This window comes from Saccopteryx bilineata, chromosome 5, assembly GCF_036850765.1.
Source record: "Saccopteryx bilineata isolate mSacBil1 chromosome 5, mSacBil1_pri_phased_curated, whole genome shotgun sequence".
Classification (NCBI taxonomy): domain Eukaryota; kingdom Metazoa; phylum Chordata; class Mammalia; order Chiroptera; family Emballonuridae; genus Saccopteryx; species Saccopteryx bilineata.
Genome location: NC_089494.1, coordinates 173,215,518 through 173,223,810, shown reverse-complemented (window position 1 = coordinate 173,223,810; position 8,293 = coordinate 173,215,518). Strand labels below are relative to the sequence as shown.

The 8,293-nt window shown below is 36.6% G+C and overlaps 1 pseudogene; it reads left to right on the top strand.

Moving 5' to 3' along the window:
• Positions 1 to 3,530: 3,530 nt before the first annotated feature.
• On the top strand, positions 3,531 to 6,214 carry LOC136338601 (COP9 signalosome complex subunit 2-like; annotated as a pseudogene).
• Positions 6,215 to 8,293: the final 2,079 nt, after the last annotated feature.

Genomic DNA, 8,293 nt, shown 5'->3' with positions numbered 1-8,293 from the left:
CATTGCTCTCTCAAAGACTTCATGGTTCTTTCAAATCTATGTTCACAAAAATTGCGCACTAGAACAAGTACTACATTCCTCCAACTAAAAAAGTAGAAGGAAGTTACAAAGTTTTGACATCTACTTTTTTAAAAAACAAATTGTTACCAGGATCCTAAGGTCATGATGATCACTTTCCACATAGTTTCTTTCTTTCTTTATCTTTCTTTCTTTCTTTCTTTCTTTCTTTCTTTCTTTCTTTCTTTCTTTCTTTCTCTCTCTCTCTCTCTCTCTCTCTCTCTCTCTTTCTTTCTTTCTTTCTTTGTTTTTGTGACAGAGACAGAGAAAGAGACAGATAGGGACAGAGATAGGAATGGAGAGAGATGAGAAGCATCAATTCTTTGTTGTGGCACATTAGTTTTTCATCGATTGCTTTTTCATATGTGCCTTGACCAGGGAGGCTACAGCAGAGTGAGTGACCCCTTGCTCAAGCCAGTGACCTTGGGTTCATGCTGGTGAGCCTTGCTCAAACCCTGTGCTCATGCTGGCAACTGAGGGGTTTTGAACCTGGGTCCTCTGCATCCCAGTCCAATGCTCTATCCACTGCACCACCACCTGGTCAGGCTCCACATAGTTTTTAAAGGCCTAAAAATATCTCAGGGTCTTAGGCTGGCCGGTTTGCTCAGTGGTAGAAGTGGTAGAGCATCGGCTAGTGTGTGGATGTCCCCCAGGTTCAATTCCTGTTTAGGGCATACAGGAGAAGCAACCATCTGCTTCTCATCTTCTCCCTCTTATCTCTCTCTCTCCCTCTCTCTCTCTCTCTTCCCCTTCTGTGGCGAATGGCTTGATTGTATCAAGTGACTTTGGGCACTGAAAATGGCTCCATGGCTATTGCCTCAGGCACTAAAAAATGGCTCAAGTTGCAACAGAGCAGCGACCCCAGATGGGCAGAGCATCACCCTCTAGTGGTCTTGCTGGGTGAATCTCAATCAGAGCACATGTGGGAGTCTGTTTCTTTGCCTCCCCTCCTCTCACTAATATATAAATATAATATTTATATATTTTTTAATATAATATATATATAATTTGAGTGTCCTTTTTCTTCTTTAAAACTATTTCTCTGTTGAACTCTCTTTGTACCCCAGGGATAAATGTCACTTGGTTATGGCGTATGATCCTTTTAATGTTTTTTGAATCCACTTTATTGGTATTTTATGGGTGAATTTTCCATTTATGTTCATCAAGGAAAAAAATGCTGTTTCTCTTTAGAGGCAATTGACTCCAACCCATAAAATTTTTGTAGCAAATGTGCACTAGACATTGTCAATGACATGAACCTCCTTTCTGTTTTTCAAGTAACTGCGATGCTGACTCAAATGCATTTCATTTGAAAATTAAAAGCAACTTTTATAGGCTATTTGCTTTGCAGCTGAGGAATTTGGTTAGTCAGAAAGACAATGGACTTTTTTTCATGGACCTGTTCTGAGGTAAGGACCATGACTTTCCTAGAAGGATTCTGCCCCTCCCATCTGAAAGAGTTCTGGATGTTCTTTACCACAGCCATTTCTTCATCCTAAGAGTCTTTGGGCCTAATCATTGTTCCAGAAATCCTTGAGACAAATCTACTGCTTTAGCCTTTTATATAATATAATTTGCAAAGACTCTTTTCAGCTAGCCTAATTCAAATGAGTCCATCTGCTTAGCCCAAAATATGAGGTTTTCATAAAATACAGATGCAATCACAGACTCAAAGCACAAAACACTGTATTTATACAACCCATTAAGCAATAGTCAAATATTTCCTTTTGTAAAGAGAAGAACTAAATGTATCATCTTTTAGCCAGTACATTAAGTACTACTAGTTTTAGCTTTGATGTTGCCACATCAATGATTCTTTGCTCAAAATCATGGAGAACATTCTGATAATAAGCTCTGTCTTTAGGACCTCCTTTGGTTTCTTAGATTAACACTGAAAAAATAAAGAAGAGAACTTTAGATGACTAAATTCCCCCATTAATTCATGGAATTTTAATTCACTGGATTTATTTATAACAAACACAAAAACAAATCTTCACCAAGCAATTTAGCACAAAAATCTCCTCAAAAAGACAATATAATATCTAATTTAGTGATAACAGGAGGTTGGGCATACACAGCTAATGTATGCCCAACCTCCTGTTATAAATAATGTAAAGCCTGTTTTCTACTCAGTAACATTGCTATTAACTTAAAACATATTAAGTGACATCATTTTATCTATACATTTATCAGAATGCATCTCTAAAAGATAAGCACTATTTTCCCACATAACTAAAATATAATTACTATGCCTAAAACAATCTTTTCATATTATAAAATTAAATTTTCATATTTTGGCAGTGTTCACATTTCCCAAATAATTGTTTTTGGAGTATTTGTACATTTTGAGTCATTATTCAAATAAGGTCTTTATTTAAATTTATTGACATATTTTAAGATTTGTTACTCTAAAGTTTTCTCCCTCTAATTTTTTTTCCTTGCTATATATTTCTTAAGAAAACCTACCTGATCATTTGTCTGTAGAGTTTCACACAGTCTGGATTTTGCTGACTACAACTCCACGATGTCATTTATTATGCTCTTCTCTCCCTTATATTGCTTACGGATTGGTAGTTAAATTCAGTGCCTTAATCACATTGCTGTTTGATTTTTTTGGAGATGCAGAATGGCACATTAGGAGAAGAAGGAGGGAGGGCATGATTATTCCAGCTGGCACTGTGTACTTCCACCAACAGCCAAGAAATGGAAACAACCCAATGGTCCATGGATAGATGATTGAATAAAAAAACTTTGGTATATATATACCAAATATATAAACTTTGGTATATATATATATACCAATATACTATTTACGATAGTATGGATGGAACTAGAGAGTATTATGCTAAGTGAAATGTCAGTCAAAACAAGACAGGCCCTGGCCAGTTGGCTCAGTGGTAGAGCGTCGGCCTGGCGTGTGGGAGTCCCGGGCTCAATTCCCGGCCAGGGCACACAAGAGAAGCGCCCATCTGCTTCTCCACCCCCTCCCCTTCTCCTTCCTCTCTATCTCTCTCTTCCCCTCCCACAGCCAAGGCTCCACTGGAGGTTTGCCCGGGCGCTGAGGATTGCTCTGTGGCCTCTGCCTCAGGCGCTAGAGTGGCTCTGGTCTCGACAGAGCGACGCCCCAGATGGGCAAAGCATTGTCCCCTGGTGGGCAGAGCGTGGCCCCTGGTGGGTGTGCCAGGTAAATCCCGGTTGGGCGCATGCAGGAGTCTGTCTGACTGCCTCCCCGTTTCCAGCTTTGGAAAAATGCAAAAAAACAAAACAAACAAACAAAAAAAACCCCCAAAAAACCAAGACAAATACCGTATGATTTTACTTATATGTGAAACCTAAAGAACAAAATAAATAAATAAAACTGAAACAGTCTCATAAGTTCAGAGAACAGACTGATAGTTGCTAGACAAAAGGGGGGCTGGGAAACTGGCTGAAAAAGATGAAGAGATTCAGAAGTACAAATTGGGCTTGCCAAGATGTCTGTCATGAAAGATGATTTCATGTGTGATGATGAGGAGGACTATGACCTGAAATACTTTGAAGATAGTAATTTCCAGCCAAATGTGGATTTGGAAAATCAATATAGGTTAAAAGACAGCTTTGTTCCTATGACAGTGACGTAACCCAAATTTTGGTGTAAGTCGAAATACACCCTAGCCTAATACACACAGAACACTTTCACTTTTTACAGTCCAAAGTGGAGTAAATAAGCATACTGGGGGATGTCAACTGCCGCACTCATGCACCATGTTACTGCGTATTCTTCCACCACAGGCAACCAGTTTGCTCACGTAGTCCATAAGTACGATGCTAAGGGCATAAGCCAAAACACTCACACCTCAAATTTTTAAGTTTTTATGGGAGTGAGCATCATAAACTTGAAATGTCATATGTCGAGACTGTCATAACCCGAGGACCCCCTGTACTATAATTCTAAAGCGTTAAAGGAAGATGACCGAAAAGCAGCAGTAAACAGTTTTCAGAAGATTTTGGAACTTGAAGGTGAAAAGGGAGAATAGGGATTTAAAGCGCTGAAACAATGATTAAGATTAACCTTAAGTTGACAAACGTTCCAGAAATGATGAATAGACATAAACAACTATTGACCTGTATTCAAAGTGCAGTCACAAGAATTTATTCTGAAAAATCCATTAATCTTATTTTTTATTATATCTCCACTTCTAAACAGATGGATTTACTGCAGGATTTTTATGAAACAACACTAGAAGCTTTAAAAAATGCAAGGAATGATAGACTGTTGTTTAAAACAAACACAAACTTAGAAAATTGTATTTAGAATGGGAGGAATATGGAAAGCTTCAAAAATTATACACCAGTTACATCAGTCTTGACAGACTGATGATAGAGGAGATGACTTAAAAAAGGGCACACAGTTATTAGAAATATATGCTCTAGAAATTCAAATGTACATAGCACAGAAGAATAACAAAAAATTTAAAACACTCTATGAACAGTCACTTCACATCAAGTCTGCCACTGCTCATCTGCTGATCATGGGAGTCATCAGAGAATGTGGTGGAAAAATGCACTTGAAAGAAGGTGAATTTGAAAAGGCACACACTGATTTTTTTTTTAAGCCTTCAAGAACTATGATGATGAAGCCTTCAAGAACTATGAAGTTCAAGATGAACTACTTGCTTAAAATACTTGGTCCTTATGGCTGAGTAGTATCCCATAGTATATATCTACCAAAGCTTTGTAATCTACTCGTCCACTGATGGACACTTGGGCTGTTTCCAGATCTTCGCTATTGTGAACAATGCTGCCATAAACATGAGGGTGCATTTCTCCTTTTGGAACAGTGCTATGGTATTCTTAGGGTATATTCCTAAAAGTGGGATAGCTGAAATACTACTCAGTGATAAGAAATGATGACATCATATTATTTACAACAACATGGATGGATCTTGATAACATTATACTGAGTGAAATAAGTAAAACAGAAAAAACTAAGAGCTATATGATTCCATACATAGATGGGACATAAAAACGAGACTCAGAGACATGGACAAGAGTGTGATGGCTACCGGGGTTGGGGGGTCAGGGGAGGGGCACAAAGAAAACCAGATAGAAGGTGGCGGAAGACAATTTGACTTTGGGTGAGGGGTATGCAACATAATCAAATGTCAAAATAACCTGGAGATGCTTTCTCTGAACATATATGTACCCTGATTTATCAATGTCACCCCATTAAAATTAATAAAAATAAAAAAAATCCTCCCATAAAAAATATTGTATCTAAATATTGAAAAGATTATTATGTACTTGGGGAAAACAGTAACAAACTTATTTGAGATATAATCTAATAAAACCTTTGTGTTTAAAAAAAAAATCACACTTGACCAGGTGGTGATGGAGTGGATAGAGTGTTGGACTGGGACGTGAAGGACCCAAGTTCGAAACCCTATGGTTGCCAGCTTGAGTGCAGGCTCATCTCCTTTGAGCAAGGCTCACCAGCTTGAACCCAAGGTCACTGGCTTGAGCAAGGGGTCACTCGGTCTGCTGTAGCCTCCTGGTCAAGGCACATGTGAGAAAGCAATCAATAAACAACTAAGGTGCCACAACAAAGAATTGATGCTTTTCATCTCTCTCCCTTCCTGCCTGTCTCTCTCTCTCTCTCTCTCTCTCTCTCTCTCTGTTTCTGACACAAAAAATACTTGGTCTTAGCAAATAAATCCATTTAACTCACAGGAGGCCAAACGATACAAAACTGAGAGAAATTCAGAAATTCTCACAGTGACAAATTTAGGAAGTGCCTATCAGAATAATGATATCACTGAACTTTAAAATATTCTGAAAACAAATCACAGCAACATCACAGATGATCCTTTCATAAAAGAACAATTGAAGAGCTTTTGTGAAACGTCAGAACACAAGTGCTCATAAAATTATTTAAGCCTTACACAAGAATACATAATCCTTTTGTTCCTAAGAAATTAAACATAGATGTAGCTGATGTGGAGAGCTTGCTGGTTCAGGGCATATTACAGAACACTATCCATGACTGAATTGATCAAGTCAACCAACTCCCCTTAAGCTGCATCTTCAGAAGGGGAGTGGTGCCTGATACACTGCACTAGATAAATGGACCAGCCAACTAAATTCTCTCAGCCAGGCTATAGTGAGTAAACTAGCTTAACAGAGAACAAAGTTTTATAGACTTACTTAAGGCAACAGTGCAAAGATGAAATTCTTAAAAGAACTGGGAATGGCAAAACTACTGTTGGTTAATGTGTCCTGAAAATTATTGGATTTATGACAGAAGTGCTTTTTTTGATCAACTGGTTTGTGTTTTGCTGCTACATTTACCCCAAGAAAAATAGCTTTAATCTTCAGAAGAAAACCAAAATGCCATGGGATTTATGCTATATTGACATCTTGCCCTAAACATACAACATTGTAGTAATTTGTCATAGGCAACATGACCAGAGAGAAGATATTTGTCATGATTTTAAACACACTGACATGCTACTGTTGGTTAAATTTAAACATGTTTTACTTACAGAAATTCTCTCACAAGTAACTTGCAGTAACTTGAAATGCATACCCTATTGAGCACTTACTTTTCTGATATATAAGTTAAAATGTTTTCTGTGTTTTGCAAAATGTCAATTCTTAAAAAAATAAAAGGACAAATTGGCAGTTTCAAAATAGCCACATTAATGTAAATTGATGTATAGGGAATAAAGTCAATAATATTGTAATAACTATGTATGGTGCCAGGTGGGTACTTGAAACCTGAAACCAATACAAAGCAATATTAAATATAAATTGTAATTAAAAAATAAAATTTTAAAACATAGTAATATTCTATTTCTATCATTTCTTCTTTTTTAATTTGAATAGTTTTATGAAGAGAAACTTTTCTGTACAAATTATTTATTCATCCAATTGATTGTACCCAAATCAAATACTTTAAACAAGGTACATTTAAAGAAGTCCAAGTTCTATCCATGTCCCCACTATCCTTTTTATTTACACCCTGAAGCATAGTTTAAGTAGAAAATAATAATAATTATTTTCTTTTATTTATAGCATTAAATACCTACATTAATAAAAATTTATATAAATGAATTAAACACCCAATTCAAAAAGCTACAAAAAGAACAAGAAAATAAATTAAAAGAAATAATAAATAGGAATTAATATAGATAAAAACAAAAACTAATGATATATGAATTTTGAAAGTAATGAGTTACTTTATTAATAGCTTTCAAATGCAACTAAGGATTTTGTAAGTGTTATGAATTCAAAGATCTAAACAAATACGTTTCCATTCATTGCAGTTATTGTTCTTATCCTGTAGCATCTTTGGCCAGTGGGAGATTATTCAAATTGGCTCCTGATTTTTTTTAAAGCAACCCTATCATCTACAGCAGCTCCCTTGCTTCTGGTATGACAAGATGTGCCGGGTTTACCCTGTATATTTCCACCACCCTCAACTATTGTAGAATCACTCCTCCAAGAAACCTAATTCCTATTAATGGGAAATTATATTTACAGGATACAATCTTGGCGTTAGGGGCATTCCAGCCTATTGATTTTTTAAGCTATTTTAATAGGCACAATATAGAAAACATATTTTTAAGATAAACTATCTTGAGTTTATATTAATTTTTTCTTTTTTTCTTTTATTGAGTTTATTGGACACTGGTTAACAAAATTATTCAGGTTTCACATGCAAAATTCTATAACACATCATCTGTACACTGCACTGTATGTTCACCACCCCAAGCAAGTCTCCGTCTAGCACCATTTACCCACTCTGTACCCTCCTTCACTTCCCTCCACCCTTTTCCCCAGGTAATCACAACACTGTTGTCCAGATCCATGAGTTTTTCCTTGTTTTTACTTTTTGTTTATTACCTCTACCCCTTCCAATTCCTCTCCCCTCCCAGTGACAGTTGTCAGCCTGCTCTCTATAAGTCTGATGAATCTGTCTCTAATTTGCTTGTTAGTTCATTTTGTTCATTAGACTCCCCATGAGTGAAATTATGTAGTACTTGTTTTTCTCTGCCTGGGTTATTTCACTTAGTACAATACTCTCTAGGTCCATCCATGCTGTTGCGAAGAGTAAGATTTCCTTCTTGAATACAGCAGCAGCATAGCACCCCATTGTGTAAATATACCACAGCTTTTATAAATTCACATATATTACATCTATATCTTCTTGTATCACAGCATAAAACTTTTCAACATCAATATCTAATCTGTTCTA